General features: G+C 37.2%; 1 protein-coding gene across 10 annotated transcripts in view; it reads right to left on the bottom strand.

The window, feature by feature from the left end:
• Nucleotides 1–18,435, bottom strand: part of TENM2 (teneurin transmembrane protein 2) — a 3,953,434-nt gene that overhangs the window by 2,025,532 nt on the left and 1,909,467 nt on the right. For all 10 annotated transcript variants that reach the window (XM_054685270.2, XM_054685273.2, XM_054685274.2 and 7 more), the window contains one exon: nucleotides 6,521–6,566. The gene's annotated coding sequence lies outside the window, so the exon portion shown is untranslated. The remainder of the gene's footprint in view (nucleotides 1–6,520; nucleotides 6,567–18,435) is intronic.

Genomic DNA, 18,435 nt, shown 5'->3' with positions numbered 1-18,435 from the left:
TGGAGGTCTACTGAATTACTTCTGGAATAACACAAAGAAAATGTAAGGGAATCAAACCAGATAGATACCACCGGGCACAGAGATGTTAGAATTTGTGGTCAACATAATCATTTTATTTTTTTTTAATAAAGCACCTGGGAATTATCCCTATGGTAATAGGAACTTAAAAGGTAGGGTAATGAATCCAGGTGAACTAATCAAGTCATAACATCAATTATCAGAAAACCTCTCAGACTCTGAATTTATACATATTCTGTTACAAAATAATAAAAACAGGGCATAAATTATTGAAGGTGTTTCATGCTAGAAGCAACATCAGACTTTATCATATTTGGAAACAATTTCTAATTTCGGGATTATAGATGTCAGCAAGTATTCATTGCAGCTACGTGCAAAAAAACCCCAAACACACTACTTTGTGTCCACATTCTAGCAAAAAGCTGTTCTGGCAAAGAAAACATGACTATAGGACATGAAAAATTATCTTAGAAGAGCAGAAAAATATCAATACATATCAGCAAAGTTCTTTCTTGTGTTTTTTTAAGATAGAGTAAGCATTAATCATGGAATTTTGAAAGGAATGAAGAAGAAAGTGGAAGAAAGGTAGGACGGAAGAAAGGAAAGAGAATATCCACTCAAGCTATAATGAACATCACAAAACCCTAAGGTTTTGTTAATGTTACCCTCTCAAATTTTCTGGAATATTTGCAGGTTAATAGGATGATCTCTATATTGGTAATTCGTGGGGGCACATAAATAATCAGCTATTATATATACTATTTAGGTATTTTATAAAATTCTTATTAAATTCAGACCTTGGGTGAAATCACCCAGAAACTGATATTCCAGCAAAATATTACTTAAATGTCTTTAGACAATAGGATGTGAATTTTCAGCTTTGACATATTAATTTCAGCCAAAAGATACCCTTTTAAAAACTCTTCTGCTTCTTTCTGCCCCCTAAAGTATCTGAATTGAGATTGTAGACTCTCTTAGTGTTTACTCCAGGCTAATTATGCGTGGTGGCCATGTCTCATATTGGCATCCCATGTTACACAATTTACAATATACTACTTAATTTACTATCTGATTAGATTGTTTTGTTGTGTAGGGAGACTCACATGGAACATATTTCATTATCTTAGCTCCGAGAAGAACACTGTGGAGATTGAAATGGGTTTAAATTGGCATGCCTCACATTATGCTAGGTTTCAAAAAGACAGAGCCCAGGTGCTTTTAGCTAAATCAGACAAATGAGCTTGCCAAAATTCTCCAATATACCATTCCTTGGCTACACATGAATATAGTCCTCTATAGAGGCCGCCTCCTTAGCTGGAAAGAAGGGACATTTTGAGAGATAGGAGATTAAGAGGAGATTAAGAAAATTCAATCATTGCTGCAAAAACAGAATAAGAAATTCCATCTTCACAATATCATAAACGAAGCTATTTATATCTAGCATTCACTGCAGTATTTCCTCAGGTTTCAAACTCTCTTACAAAACATTTGTACAGTTTCTACATCTTTCTCAGATGTCCTATGGTTTTCCTCTCAACAAACACCACAGGCAGAAGAGAACCACTTGTGGCTTCCCGCATACTCTGTTCCATGGGCTGTCTGACTTATTGCATAAACTTAGGCTTTCCTCTGTGAGTCCCTTTAGCAGAAATTCAAAGCTTTCTTTAAATTTCATCACATGTGCTGGTGGCTACTCGCATACATAATCCCTACATGTAACTAGTGGTGTAGGAAAGGGAGGCCACAGGCTTTGTATTTTATGAGGTAAGCAGAACAAATACATATGCCATCTAGAAAACTGCTTCTAGCATTCATTATAGAATTGGCACATCTTGTTTGCAGAAAATAAACATGCACACAGAATAATAACAATAGGTAGAAATAAAAGGTGAGACTTTGAGAGCTCTGAAGCTGATAGTAAGAAGCGAAAAGGCTTGGTCTAGGTGGGAAAAGGGCCCATAGAAAAAAAAAGCGTGTGTGTGTGTGTCTGTGTGTGTGTGTGCATGTGTGTACGTGTGCATGTCTGTGTGTGCGCACGCATGTGTGTGTATTAAAAACGGAGAAGGCAGATGAAGAAACACAAAGGAGAGGAAGGAGTTGCAGAAAGAGACGACAGGAAAGAATGTAAAACTTCTATGGCAGGAGCGCCAAGAGAGATACACCTTAGGAGAGCAAGAAAGCTTTTGGAGAACTTTAAAGCCTAATTAAAAAACAAATGAGCCTTTTGAGATGCAAGGCCTAATATGTGATTAACTGTGCTATTATCAGCACTGCTGTACAGATGACTACCCTTGTATGAGTGAGTGACTGGATATGAATAAAGGGAATGAGTTTCCTGTCTGTGTTGACATGGTGAAGAGCAGAGACTGCAGGAAGGTATCTCATACCAACCTAGATCCCATCAGAGATTTGCAGAAATCTCATTGGAAACATTGATCCTTCATAGAATGTGGAATTGCAGTTGAGATCATAACAGTTTTTTTTTTTTTTTTCTGGAATTCAAGGGGCAGCTTGCGTCTAAAAGAGGTCTAGCTGGCATCTATCTGCATCCAGAAGTTAGGGTAAAGTAAACGAGTAAAATGAGGCAAGCAAGAGACGTTGGGGATGATGGAGACTGGGAACCTGAAGTATCCTGCCATTTCTAGATGGCTCTGCTGCTTCTTACTTTCACAGTGTGTGAGCCACGTGAGTGTGTGCACTCAGTGTTGCTACAGTTACTATTTTTTTTTTCCAAGAGAAGCTCCAAATCTAAATATTTAGATAAAAATCTCTTCATTTAAAAAAAAATCTGTGGGCCAGACAGACATGAGATCTACCAGTTTGCAAACTTTCCTGTACATCTTAGCTGAAATTTCACTCTTTCATATACAACCAATTAAAACAGTACATAAATCAGTTCTTTTTCATCTTACAAATAACACAAACCCAAAATGTTCAGTTTTCCCTTCCTTAAGGAATGGGTCTCATTTAATATTCTAAGACTGAGTCTCAGACAGTACATCTGTATTTCAGAAAGGATATTCAGGAACTTGACAGTATCAGAAACAGTGGAATGTCCTCTGCATTGCTAGATGGGACTTTCTTCTCTGAAAAGGGCAAAAGTGTGAAGCAGTTATCTCCTAGGGTAGGGTCCTAGAAGGCACCTCCTGGTACTACAAATATGTATCACTGAGCTAAACTCAGTTACACGGTCACAGCTTGCTGTAAAAAATAAAATAAAGGACGTTGAAAATATAGACCTTTTCTGACTACTCATTTGCCTGTCTAAAAATTCTGTTATCTTGGAGGAAGAATAGACCAGAAATCTTGGGAGGACCAGCACAATAGATCCCTCTGTATGTTTGGTATTAGAGTGTGGCTACAACAATGACAATTTCCCACCATTCCCACATCCATTCAAAACCCTGAACATCATTAAAATAATCCACTAGATGAAGCATTATTAATTTCACTCATTCTCAATTAATTTGTGGGTGACCTGAAACAGCAATAAAGTTAAATGAATTTTTTAAACATATGGAGCCATTTCAAAAATAGTTTTTGAAACATTAATTTTTAATTAAGAAATATTTCAAAATTAGAGAAAAGCAGAATACTAGGTATTACAGATACTCATGTATCCCACCAGCTAGAGTTAACAAGTGTTAAAATATTGCTGTATTAGTTCTCTATTTCTTGAAACAAATTTTTAGATAAAAGCCGAGTATGCAAAGCTCATGTGGAGCTGAATTGTTTGCAGATAAAGGAAGGCTCAGAATCTCACTCATTGGGCAACCCCTATTGCCCCCAAACCTTCAATGTTCTGCTGAGTGGTGAACAAGCAAGAGTCAATCAGGTGTCGATAATCAAAGATAAAGAAATACTACTTTTAAGTTTATTCGAATTTAAACATTATGCTAGCTGAATTTATATCCTCCAAAAATTTGTTTGTCAAAACCTAATGCCAAATGTGATGGTATTTGAAGATGGGCCCTTGGAAGGTGATTTGGTCATGATGACAGAGCCCTCCTGAAGGGAAATAGTACCCTTATAAACGAGGGCAGATAGCTCCTTTGTTCCTTTGGCCATATGAGGATACAGCAAGATCATTGTCTATGAACAAGGAAGCAGGCCCTCGTCACACACCAAATCTGTTGGTACCTTGATCTTGAACTTCCTAGACTCTAGAACTGTAACCATCTGATCATTGAGAAACCTGACAAAAACAAGCAACGGGGAAAGGATTCCCTATTTAACAAATGGTGTTGGGAAAACTGGCTAGCCATATGCAGAAAACTGAAACTATACCCCTTCCTTACACCTTATACAAAAATTAACTCAAGATGGGTTAAAGACTTAAACATAAGACCTAAAACCATAAAAACTCTAGAAGAAAACCAAGGCAATACCTTTCAGGACATAGGCACGGGCAAAGACTTCATGACTAATACACCAAAAGCAATGGCATCAAAAACCAGAATTGACAAATGTGGTGTAATTAAACTAAAGAGCTTCTGCACAGCAAAGGAAACTATCATCAGAGTGAACAGGCAACCTACAGAATGGGAAAAAGTTTTTGCAATCTATCCATCTGACAAAGGGCTAATATCCAGAGTCTACAAGGAACTTAAACAAATTTACAAGAAAAAAACAACCCCATCAAAAAGTAAGCAAAGGATATGAACAGACACTTCTCAAAAGAAGGCATCTATGTGGCCAAAAAACATATTAAAAAAAGCTCATCATCGCTGGTCATTAGAGAAAAGCAAATCAAAACCACAATGAGATACCATCCCACACCAGTTAGACTGGCGATCATTAAAAAATCAGAAAACAACAGATGCTGGCAAGGCTGTGGAGAAATAGGAACGCTTTTACACTGTTGGTGGGAGTGTAAATTAATTCAACCATTGTGGAAGACAGTGTGGCGATTCCTCAAGGATCTAGAACCAGAAACACCATTTGACCCAGCAATCCCATTACTAGTTATACACTCAAAGGATTATAAATCATTCTACTATAAAGACACATTAACACATATGTTTATTACAGCACTATCCACAATAGCAAAGACTTGGGACCAACCCATCAATGATAGACTGGATAAAGAAAATGTGGCACACATACACCATGGAATACTATGCAGCCATAAAAAGAATGAGTTCATGTCCTTTGCAGGGACGTGGATGAAGCTGGAAACCATCTTTCTCAGCAAACTAACACAGGAAGAGAAAACCAAACACTGCAGGTTCTCACTCATAAGTGGGAGTTGAACAATGAGAATACGTGGACACAGGGAGGGGAACATAACATACCAGGACCTACTGAGGGGTGGAAGACTAGGGGAGAGAAAACATTAGGAGAAATACCTAATGTAGATGATGGATTGGTGGGTGCATCAAACCACCATGGCACATGTATACCTATGTAACAAACCTGCAAGTTCTGCACATGTATCCCAGAATTTAAAGTATAATAATAACAAAATTTTAAAAAAGAAAAATAAATGTGTGTTGTTAAAGCCACCTATTCTATGGTATTTTTGTTATAGCACCCTGAACAGACTGAGGCATTTCTCAAATGTAAATTTTCTACACATGTAGGAACAATAAGTCTACAATACAAGCACACTTCTTCCTTCCTGCCTGCCTGCCTTCACTTCTTCCTTCCACCTTTCTCTCTCCCTCCCTCCTTCCTTCCTTTTCCCCTCTCTTCCTCCATTCCTTCCTTTTTTCCTTCTGTTTCCTTTTAAAGGAGTTACTGGTCTTATTTATTACACATGAAAACATTATGTGTTCTGACTTTGTCATTTATTTATACTCGAGTGGCTTCAGGAAATTTCTGAAAACTCTTTGGCTCAATTAGAAAATGAATCTGAATGCCTATCTATTACACTTTCAGAAGTAAACTGTGCTATATAACTTTAAAATCATCAGTCAGAATACTATGTATCTTTAAAATATTACATGACTGGTTATAATCTAACAAGTGTTTCATTTTTTTCCATAAAGTCAAATACATTTAAACTTCACCGAAAAGCAATAACAAAATGATGCTAGAATGAAAAAACACAACTACAGTAGAATTAACTCTAGTCTATGATCTTTTATGCCTGAACTTAAATATGGGTCACATTCAGATGCCTAGCTTGATACTGCTGTAATTTTAAGCACTGCTTTTGCAGTACTGGATTTAAATAATAAGAATACTAATTACATAGAGAGGTGAAACTCACAATTCTAAAACAGAAATTCACCCAGAGTTTCTCTTGCCACTTGGGCCATGAGCTACTTAAACAATATTGAGCAGTATGGTAGTTGGCATGCAGAAAAGACGGGTCTCAACATGTCAGGTAGTTTATTTCTGTGCAGCACAGCTAAAACAAACACTTCATTTTGCCCTGAAAAACTAAATTTGTCTAATTTACCTGTGACACAAGCCCCCTGAGAGTTTCTGAACAAGTTTTATACAATATATTATTCCACATGCTTCAAAAGGAAGAAATAAATATGATACGACTTACCCTTACCTTCCTTGCAGTAACTCCCGCCTTCATTCACTCATCGTTTCTAAAGAAAGAAAAAGCAAGAAGTGTTCATTGTTCATGTACCTACCAGTTGTAACTTAATGCAGAGTATAATTCAAATTATCTGCTGAATGGCAGCTTTGCTTAAAAAAAAAAAATCTTTGACGAGTTGTTGAAAATTGTTTTAATGTTTGCTATCATTAACCATCCACTTTACCAGTTGTAGACCAAAGTAGATCGGGACACATCTGTTCAGGAAACCTAGACTGCTCCCTTTTTCTTCAGAATCCATCTGTCTTTAGATTTTGAGTTAAATACAGTATTTGGATCTATATTTCATTTTGGAATTTAAAAAAATTTCTTTAAATACACTGGAAAAAAGAACACATGAACCAATTTTCCCTTTCCTGTTATTTACTTATGTCAACCCCCTCTCCCATTTACTCTTATTTCTTTAATTGTCTCATCCCTAAATACATCTACGTTAATTTAGGAGAAACAATCATGCAGCCAAATTCAATATGTACCAAGCAAAATGGATACTGGGAACTTTGCAAGTTAGGCATATATGCTCATCTAGTGAAATGAGGGAAAGGGGAGGGTGGGTATAACAGAGAAATAGTGGAATTAAATTCTCAGATCCCAAAGAGTTAATTTACGCATCGAAGCATGTGCGTCTGAGAAATGGATTATATTTATTTGGAATACTTTTAAAAAGTCAGAAATCAAAAGAGAATGGTTTGATATCCAGTGCATTTTGATAGAATTCTGAAAAATAAGTAAAGATTAAGGTTTGTTAAGCACTGGAGAGTTACCTCTTTTTCTAATTGCAATTTTATTGAAGTCAAAGTTGAGCACCCTCGTGGGGCCTCACTGCTATTAGAATAACAAGTTATGGCTGGCCAAAACACACTGGCTCTTTAGCCACTGGGCAAAACAGACGATAAAACAGCAGTGAAATAACAAGTTGGCAGCATCACTTCCTTCTATCATATGTTGACAAAGAAAAATAATGAAAGCTGCACTAACAACTGTACTTAAGACAAAAATGCGTTTATATGAAATACTTGATTTGGGGGCAATCAGAATTTTCATTTATAGCAGCTTGTTACCAGAGTGGTACCAACAGTCCTTAGTAATTAAAGGTGTCATTTACGCCCAGACCCTTGGTGAGAGAAGTAAAAATTCACCCCCTGTTTCTTGAGAATTGCTGTTTTCTAATCATTTTGAAACAGAAGGTGACTAGCATAGTCACCTCCCCACTTTGTATTATGCAAATAGCTCATCTTGGGAACAGCTTCTGAGGCACCAAACATCCCCTCCACATCTCACCCCAGAAGGTAACACATTTCATTTTGTGCGTCCCTCCCAATTCTGGCTGGCATTTCTTTAAGGAGACCTGGCTCTGAACTTTCAGAAGAATGTGATGTTTTACGTTAACACCAAAAGCTCTATACGCTGAGGAAGAAAACATCAAGTGATGGAGGTTCAAACCAAGTTCTAATCTTTACAGTCCTTTAGTATTTATATTTTAAAAACGGAGGCATAATTCATTTCTGATGAAAATGAATTGCTCAGCTCTCCACTAATAGGATCCTCAGGGCAAAAAGGGTAGAGTAAGAGTCATCATAAAAAGCAGAAGCTTCACAATTTTTTGAAATTTAAGCTTGAAAAAAAATAAATAATTAGGTTTGTCATGATTACTGCACTTTATAATAAATTGTTCTTATTTAGTGAATGGGATAACGAACTTGAGTGACCTGGAAGATTAATAAAAGGCAAGTAATATTGGCCTAAGAAGCACTGGTGACCATTCCTATTTTGTTAAGGAAGCCAACAAGCCACGTGCAGGTGTAATGGCACATCACAATTTTTTTACCCTTTCTTCTTATGCTTTTTCTCCCCCCTAGAATTAATTTGACTGTTTCCCAAATGTTTTCCACCTGAAAGCTGACCAGTGCGAAGACCTTCTGCTCTTGCCCCAGAACTGTAGCAGAGTTTCCATCTGGTGCAAACACTTTTTTTTTTTTTTTTGGAGCCTAATCATGGTGATTTATTTTTCAATCAGTCACATAATCAAAGGAATGCTTAAATATCTTTTACTGTCATTGTGGAGGGATGGAGCAGCATTCTACAAAAGAATCATCACTAAAGCAATGGAGGTCCATCTGCCTAATTATCCAGCGATGAAGATCGCCTTTAGTAAGCACAATATTAAAACTGTTTTGGGTTCTTCAAAGGTGCTGCATTTCCATCATCTTCCCTTGAAAATAATGAAAGGGAAGACACAATAATAGAGTGTTAAAGTGGATGGCATGTAGCAAGGGCTCCAGGCAAGCTTTGTGTTTCCTCCTGTGAAAAGTATCACCATTTATTATCACTCATTAAAATTTAATTTTATATGGCATCTTTAAAAGGTCATTTTTTAAATTGGAATTTTGTCGGCAACATTACTGACTAGTTTACTGTGAAAAAACAAACTTTCATAGATCTATTGTTTTAAGCTATTATTAAAGAGGCACCTTAAAAAAACAGAACAAATTATTTCCTTCCTATAGAGCAAGATTATTCTCCTTTCTAAGTAATTTAGTTTACACAGTATTTTCAGTTGATTTTTGTACTAAAAGCACCTTGGAAACCTAATTAGAAATAGAAAATCATTAGCATATAAAAGGTTTAAACCTATAGCTTAACTATGAGAAATTTAAACCGAGACTGTGATGGTAAAATGCAAATCGCTCTAGCATGGAAAGTGGAGAAGTTTAACTTATATCTCTTCTTTGTACTTACTTCAATCAAAGTCTATTATTTTTCTACTGAATCTTATTTTATTATAGACTATGATTACTTTGACTTCTAGTCTAAATTGGTTTTATGTAGCTGTACGGTTGTAATAAATATTAATACTTATACTATCAATATAAAAGAAACCCATTATTCTCCAAAAGGAAAGAGAAACATTTTTTATAGCACCAAAATTTTCAGGCACTTTATATACATTTTATTCTTTAATCATATAAAAAAATTGAGATAGACATTAAGCTCATTTTGGTATCAAGGAAACTGATGTTTAGGAAAGATAAGAGACATATGCTAAAACCATGCAAGAAGTTAGTTTAATAGGAAAGCTAGATCTAACCCAGATCTCCCTGGCTCCAGTAGAATTTCCAATACCTAGGCTATCTCCTAAAGAAAGTACATCTATTTTCACAAAAAGAGAAGTCAGCTAACTTTCTGTTAAGAAAAAAATCGCAAGTATTTTCTACTTTTCAGGATATACCATCTATGTAGCAACTACTCGATTTTGCCTTTGCAGCAAAAAAGCAGCTATAGATAAAATGTAAAGGAATAGGCTAGCTGTGTTCAAATAAAGCTTTCCTTTCAAAATTTGGGCAGCAGGCTAGGTCAAAGGGTCACAGTTTGCCCTGCACTCGAGTATAAGCTATGTAAAGGCATAAATTTATTTGTTCAATATTATATAATCCGATGTCTAAAAAAGCAATGATGAACTAATGATATTAAAAATAATGCTAATACTAATTTTGAGTTTGTTATGTGCTGGCTGTTTTTGCACACAATAACTCCTTTCTTCTCATAATATCCCTGCAAGTTAGTTACTATTTTTTACCCATTTTAGGAGATAACAGAACTGAGGAATGAATAATTAATTGGTCAAGATAATTCAGCAAGTAAGTCGGGAATCTGGGATTTAAATAATAAAAATCCGTAATACACAGTAAGATCTCAATCAATAATTGATTAATTAAACAAATGAATAAATGAATGATTGAATGAATCTGTATAGGGAATTAGTCCTGGGTATTTTGAGTAAAAAATATATATCTTGGTAATTTAGGAGATATCATTCTTCCAAATGGTCTAGGTTTACACAGCCAGAGGCAAATTAAAAAAAAAGAAAAAAAAGGAGAGGCAAATCAAATGAAGGAAAATGTTAATCTGTTATTGAGCATATATTTCTGAATTTCAATTAAATAAACTAATTGTCTGGTACGGTTTCAAGGTGCTGTCCAAAGACTCATGTGTTGGAAACTTAATCCCCAATGCAACAATGTTGGGAGGTGAGGCCTAATAAGAAGTGATTGGGTCATAAAAGCAGAGCTCTCATGAATGGGTTGACACTGATAATGCACAAGTGGGTTAGTCATTGCAAGAGCGTGTTGTTGGCCAGGCGCGGTGGTTCACACCTGTAATCCCAGCACTTTGGGAGGTCGGGGCGGGCGGATCATGAGGTCAGGAGATCAAGACCATCCTGGTTAACATGGTGAAACCCCGTCTCAACTAAAAATACAAAAAATTAACTGGGCGTGGCGGCGGGAGCTACTCTCAGCTACTTGGGAGGCTGAGGCAGGAGAATGGCATGAACCTGGGAGGCGGAGCTTGCAGTGAGCCGAGATTGCGCCACTGCACTCCAGCCTGGGCGACAGAGCGAAACTCCGTATGAAAAAAATAAATAAATAAATAAATAAGAGTGTGCTGTTAAGAAGAAGTCTGGCCTCTGGTGTCTCTGTCTTGTGCACTCACTTCACTTCTGCCTTCTGCCCTCTCACCATGAGATGACCTTGCCAGTTGCTGGCTTCATGCTCTTGGACTTCCCAGCATGCATCTAGAACTGTAAACTAAATTAACTTGTATTTTTAATAAACTATGCAGTCTGTAATGTTCTGTTCTAACAACAGAAAACAAACTAAGACATTGTCTTCTCTTAAGTAAAACTGAACTTTACATAAGTAGGTGGGAAGTTTTGAATTTAACTGACAAGTCTGCATTTGTCATGAAAGAATGCAGGAAGCAAAGAAGGAAGAAAAAGGAAGGAAGGATAAAAATCTGAGAGAAGTTGAAAATAGAGATAGGAGCTAAGGGATATCTGGTGAGAAGAGAATTGTGAGGAAGACCTTTTAATCAACAGGTATTTACCAAGGGTTTAAAATCTATTGGGTACTAAGCTATGCACTGATAACACATTGATTTTAAAAAGAAAGAAAAATAATCAAGGCTGCTTTATTCATAAAGCTTACAGTATATTAAGAAAACAATATAAACATCATTTATAAAAGTATTATTACAAATCATGATAAGTGCAACAATAACCAAAAACAAAAACGGATAAATGCTCTGAGAGTGTACCAGTAAAATTTAATTAAGACCTGTCACACGTGGTGGCTCATGCCTGTAATCCCAGCAATTTGGGAGGCCAAGGTGGGTGGATCACCTGAGGTCAGGAGTGCAAGACCAGCCTGGCCAACATAGTGAAACCCTGTCTCTATTAAAATACAAAAATTAGCTCTGACTTGTGGTGGGGAGCCTGTAACCTCAGCAACTTGGGAAGCTGAGGCACGAGAATTGTTTGACCCAGGAGGCAGAGGTTGCAGCAAGCCGAGATCGTGCCATTGCACTCCAACCTGGGCAACAGAGTGAGACTCCAACTCAAAAAAAAAAAAAAAAAAAAGAAAAACAAAAAAGAATGTAATTTAGACTTAGGGATTTAAGGACTCTTCGAGGAAAGGATATTTAAATTGAGAATTGCAGATGAATAAGAACTATCTGGATGAAGAGTAGGGAGAATAGCATTTCAGGCAGATGATTAACAGGAGCAAAGGTTCAGAGATGGGAAATGATTTGATATACTACATGGACTTTAAGAAATGCCAGTATGGTATATTGCTGTGAGTTGGGAGAAAAGTGGAAAAAATGACAAGAGCAAGATGGGATAATCCAACAGGGTTTGTTAATCATATCAAGAATTTAAGAGGTTATTTATTTTTCTCAGATTATATTCCAGGTTTGATGGGCAAAAATGGAAAGGATTTAAATGGTGCAAAAACAAATTTTGGTTTTTATTAAAAAATAAAAGAAAACTGGCAGGATTGGAGGCAGAAGTCAAGAAGTATCTAAGAAGGAGATATGTGGGGAGAAAGGCTAAGAGGATGTTGCAAGAACAGGCCATGAGAGAGATGCTCATGGATAAGGCTAGGGAGTGAATGGTACAGCTGAGGATGGATGGATAGATACTTTGGACATAGATGTTGACATGAATCTGTGGATTAGATGTAACAGGTGAAAGAGAGAAAATGTTTTCTGTTGGTAGAGTGGGGAGGTGGGAATTCAAGCATAAGATTTTGAACAATTTAAGTTTGAGATAGCTGAGAGACATTCAAATACAGGCGGTGGATCCATTAGCCTATCTCTCAAAAGAGAGGTGTGGATGAGTGACAGTAAAGAGTAAATATTACCCTAAGTCATGGGTGTGGAAGATCACTTAGAAAAAGACTGTACAAAGAGAAGAGAAGAACCCTGATATTTAAGAGTGTGGCAGAAAGCGTAACTAGTGAAGAAGACTGAGAAACTGTGGTTAGAGAGGAAAAGACAAAGCCAGGCAATTGTAGTTGTATTATAGAAACCAAGAGAAGAGAGTTTTCAAGAAGGAGGCATGGTCAACCGTGTGAAATGTGGTGAGAAGCCAAGTAAAAAGTCAAGTAAGAGTAAAGTTCTTAGATTTCCAACATGGAGGTCATTGGTGTCCTTCACCAAAGCTTTCATAGAGTCATGGGTATAGAAGTAAGATGTGAGTGGTAGAGTAACAGAACAGCAAGGGAGTGACAATGTGTATAGACAACTTTTTTGAAAAGCCTCAGGGGGAATTAGAATAGATAGTGGAATATCTGGAGAAGGATGAAAAGGCAAGAGTAGTGATTATTAATGTTTGAATGCTGATTGGAATATATAGTAAGAAAAAGAGGTGAGGATGGAGGAATAAGAGTGGCTCTGTGTAAAGCTATAAAGGAAAATAAAAGGAAAAGGAAGCATGTGAAAGCAAGAACATGAAGAAAAAAAAGAAAAAAGCAAGTGAATAAAATTGAGCTGGGGTTGGTACAGACAACAAAGAAACCTAAAATCTAAACAATCAATGACTTATACTACAGAGATTCTCTGGGAGGCCTGAAGGTTGATCCCACATAATAATTTAAGAGTAGTATGGATTACCCACTCTCACTTTCTCCCACTATTTATGGGTGCAGTCAATTAAGCTTGGCAACATTACACAGTAGTAGCAGAGCTATTGCATTTCCCATCCTGTGGGGCTGTCAGCACACACAGTCATTTTCCCACTGTCAGGGCAGAGGATTCGGTCTCTGGATAGTGATTACACTCCTTCGAATGTGTATGTGGAAACTCTACCCAGAGGAGGAACTATTACAATGAGCACCATCAGCGAGTGATACACTGCTTCCTTTTGCATTCTTAACGCAAGCATAACTAAGCTACCAAATAAATCAGAGAAGCATAGACGTTCCTTAGAAATTATTTTCCTTAAATTGAAATTGATTGTTAGGGACCAGATCTCTACTTCAGTCTTTATTTTTATTAAATTTTTCCAAACCCTGCATTTTACCTCTTATTCACGAATTTGTTTTAAAAAATTATAAAGTGGCTGGGCGTGGTGGCTCACGCCTGTAATCTCAGCACTTTGGGAGGCCGAAATGGGCAGATCATGAGGTCAGGAGTTCGAGATCAGCCTGACCAACATGGAGAAACCCCGTCCCTACTAAAAATACAAAAATTAGCCAGGTGTGGCGGTACGTGCTTGTAATCTCAGCTACTCAGGAGGCTGAGACAGGAGAATCGCTTGCACCAGGGAGGCAGAGATTGCAGTGAGCTGAGATCTTGCCATCGCACTCCAGCCTGGGCAACAGAGCAAGACTCTACCTCAAAGAAAGAAAAAAAGTTATAAAGTAATTCCTATGTATCAGAAACTGGAAATACTAAAATGAAGAAGACAGCCATGTTCCAGCTTTTATGGGGCTTATGCTCAAGTGAAGGAGACACTCTTTATATTTATTGTGTAACATTTTTTGAAGTTTACAATCATTTGGAAGGCAGAGTAAATACTCAGTCTCATCTTAAAAGTAAACTGAGAGGAATTCGCACAATGGCATAGCACACAGTTCTCAAAGTATGTCCCCCGACAACCAGTACCAACTGGAAACTTGGTAGAAATGCACATTCTCTAGGTTCTCCCTAGTCATAAATTGGAAACTCTAGGATGGGGCTACACAGTCTCTTTATCAAGATTTCCAGGTGATTCAGATGCACATTTGAGAAACATTGGTATAAAAAAAAATACTAGACTGAATTAAAAGACTAGGCATTTGTTGTGAGAGCTGGGGAAAATTACTTACTGATTTGGCTTCTGTTTTCTAAAAATGAACCGTGTTTTCCTGTTTTGTAGATAAATCTATGCCAGGAGTCGCAAACTCAAATAACTGTAGATATTAAGTTGGCAACATCAGTGAGTGAAAATGGTCAGGCATATGAGAACACAATAGCCTAAGTGAGTTGAGAAATGACAACTAGGTGTTGGGAGACAGAAGTGTGTAGTGAGAACCACAGCAAACTTGAAATAACAAAGCCCTTCTAGAAAAAAAAAAAAAATTCAAGTAAAAGTAGAAACCTGAATTTGTGTGTATGTGTAAATCTCTTAATTATTATGAACTAACACTGCAGTCCAAAAAATTGCATGTGTGCGAAAAATGAAATAAAATCAGAGAGAAAGAGAGAAAGAGATTGGGGCTGAGAGACTGTTAGGCTAAATTTGGTGAGGAGGCTGTCAGGCTGTAAACTTTGGCTATGTTTTTGAGGTCCACATAAGGAAAGTAAGAAGTCTGTGGGTAAAGGTAAGTGTTGTGGTAGGAAGGGGTTGATTGGATGGCAAGGTAGAAATGGTAGACTTCCATGATGGGCTTCTGCCATGATGGTCTTTAAGAGAGTCACACTGCTGATAAATAGTAGAATCACATATATTATTGCCTATTAAGATACTAATAATGACTCCAAAAAATGGAAGCAATTTAAAGTGTTTTTAAATTCACCCGTTGGGCCCAAGTGTCAAAGGGACAAGAGTTAGCCAGGTAAGGACTGGAAGTCTGGTTAGAAAAGGGGTCTCACAAGGTTTGGACAAGCAAAATGTTGTGTATTAAAATGGCAGAAAAGACACAAATACTGTATAAATGCAATACAGATGACATAAGGAGATAAGACAAGGGAAGAAAGAGGTACTTATTCAAAAAATAGGTAAGGAGATCCTATTTGATCAGGAAGTCAAAATTAACTAGTAAAAATGGCACAATAAAATCTACGGTTACTTTTTTTCCTGTCATTTAAAAAAGCACTGTAAAGGCCAGGCACAGTGGCTCACGCCTATAATCCCAGCACTTTAGGAGGCTGAGGAGGGCGGATCACGAGGTCAAGAGATCGAGACCATCCTGACCAACATGGTGAAACCCCGATCTCTACTAAAAATACAAAAATTAGCTGGGCATGGTGGTGTGTGACTGTAGTCCCAGCTACTTGGGAGGCTGAGGCAGGAGAATCACTTGAATATGGGAGGTGGAGGTTGTAGTGAGCCGAGATCGGGCCACTGCACTCCAGCCTGGTGACAGAGTGAGACTTTGTCTCAAAAAGATGAAAAAAAAAAAAAGCACTGTATAATAACTTTGTGCTTATGCCACAGAAGATGACAATTGCCAGAAGGTACATAGAGGCTTACAGATGACTCTCATCCCTTTTGGGGGCATTGATCAAGATGATAGAAAATAATTATGGTTATAATTCTGTATTTCTATTATTTTTAATGAAAGTTTAACAGAATATGACAAACAGGGAATATGGAGAATTTTAAAAGAATACCCTGCTATAATTGAAAACTCAGGTCCCGAAAGATACTCATGTCCTGAAAGAAAAGACAATTACTACATGTTCTCATTATTTAATTTAATTTTTAAAAAATTTTTTTATTTTTTGGAGACAATGTCTCACTCTGTTGCCCAGGCTGGAGTGCAGTGGTTCAGTCATGGATCACTGCAGCCTTGAACTCCCGGATTCAAGTGATCCTCCCCCTCAGCCTCCCAAATTACTGGGATTACAGGCATGGGTCATCATCCCGGCCTTGTTCTCACTTATAAATTGGAGCTAAATAATATGTACACATGGACATAGAGTGTGGAATGATAGACATTGGAAACTCAGAAGGGTAGGGAGTGGGAGGGGGGCAGATGATAAGAAATGGCTTAATGGGCACAATGTACATTATTTGTGTGATGGATGCATTAAAAGCCATAACTTCACCACTATGCAACCTCTGCATGTAACAAAATCACACTTGAAGGCCAGGCGTGGTGGCTCACGCCTGTAATTCCAGCACTTTGGGAGGCCGAGGCATGAGGCAACCTTGAGCCCAGGAGTTGCAGACTTGCCTGGGCAACATAGTGAGATCCCATCACTAACAAAAAAAATTACACTTACACCCCATAAATTTATACAAATTTTAAAAAGGAAAAAAAAAAAGAATACTTAGCAAGCTTCTGATGATATTTATCTCAAAATAAATTCCTTGCTTAATAACAAAAAATAAGTTTCTCTTTTCTACCATTCCCCCACTCCAAGTTACACAATAACACAGGATTCAGTTCAAAGCCAGACTGGCGAATTTGCAAATATTATCTACTTACACAGGCTTTGGAATGCCATTGCCTGTATCAATTATAACAATTTCCATATAATTACAAACTGACACATACCAAGATAAAAATGGTCATATTTTTTAAAAGTGTCTCTTCACTAGCATAAGGAAAATAAATTTTTAAAAATTCTGGTTTTATGCTACTTGACATATTCGATAATCTTATTTAAGACACAGCAAGGGGGACACAGTTTCTCAATGAAAACAGTAACTCCGTATAGCAGCGTTTTAAATCCTATTGGGGCTCTAAGTCACCTGTCACTGGGCATCATGGTAGAGGGCCTCAGTGCACATGCAAAGGCTTTCTGCTCTCAGCCCATCCACCATTTTTATCTGTATTTGGCAGATTTCTGCTTATCCCTCAAAATCTATCAAAAGTGACACCTCTGTGGAGCCTTTCTGGGCTACTGTAGGCAGAACTAATTGCTTTCTTTCTCCTTCCATAGCACTCTGTGCGTACCTCTGTTTTGATGTTTTTCTCATCATTTTGTAACTTTATGTGGCTGTTACTTTAGACTGTGACTCTCCCAACAGTCATGCCCTTCTCTACCTCATCTTCTACTCCCTGGGATCTATCTGAGTACTTGGCCCGCAAAATATTTACTAAATAAACAGAGATGTGAATGAATGAGTGAGTGAATGAATGAAAGAATAAATGGAGGAAAGTATGATAAGGAGGGCAAGATGCATTTCATTAGATCAAGGCCAAAGTTTCCCTTTTGTAATACATGAGTGATTTAGACAGGATGTAGTAAACTGCAGTTGAGTTTAGAAGATCCTCAGTCAGTCTACAAGATCTCGGTACACACCTACACGTTGAAATTGCCATGGTTGATATAGGCAAAAATAAGTAGAGAAAGGAAATGTGAGAATTGCATATACATAATATTGGAAAAGCAAGTCAAGTCATGGGATTCATTCTTCTTCCATGGGTTCCTACAATCATACCAGATTTTTTTAGGAAAGTGCCACAGTTTTTTTTTTTTTTTTTTTTACTATAATCCTATAGTTTCTAGTAATTAGCTATGCATCTGGCTTTCTGCTGGGAATGCCACGGCAATTCTAATACATTCTTGGCCTAAGAAGTAGAAAGAATGACTTGAGACTGTGGTCCTATTCACAGTCATTACTTTTGATCAGTTTCATTCTATTTTACCTTTGGAAAAGGATGGGAAACTGAGGAACACTTTCTCTTGTAAAACAATTGTTGTATCTTCTTTTTATACTTACACTTTCAAAATGTATTTTTTTAGACCTACCTATTGTCTCTTTTGTTAAAGATAGTATAAAGCATATTTTGTCAAGACAATGTTCCTATTTTTCCCTATATGTGTGCATATATATACATACACACATTTGTACGGATATAAAACAG

Source organism: Pan troglodytes, chromosome 4 (genome assembly GCF_028858775.2).
Source record: "Pan troglodytes isolate AG18354 chromosome 4, NHGRI_mPanTro3-v2.0_pri, whole genome shotgun sequence".
NCBI lineage: Eukaryota > Metazoa > Chordata > Mammalia > Primates > Hominidae > Pan > Pan troglodytes.
This window is presented reverse-complemented; position numbering and strand designations above follow the sequence as displayed.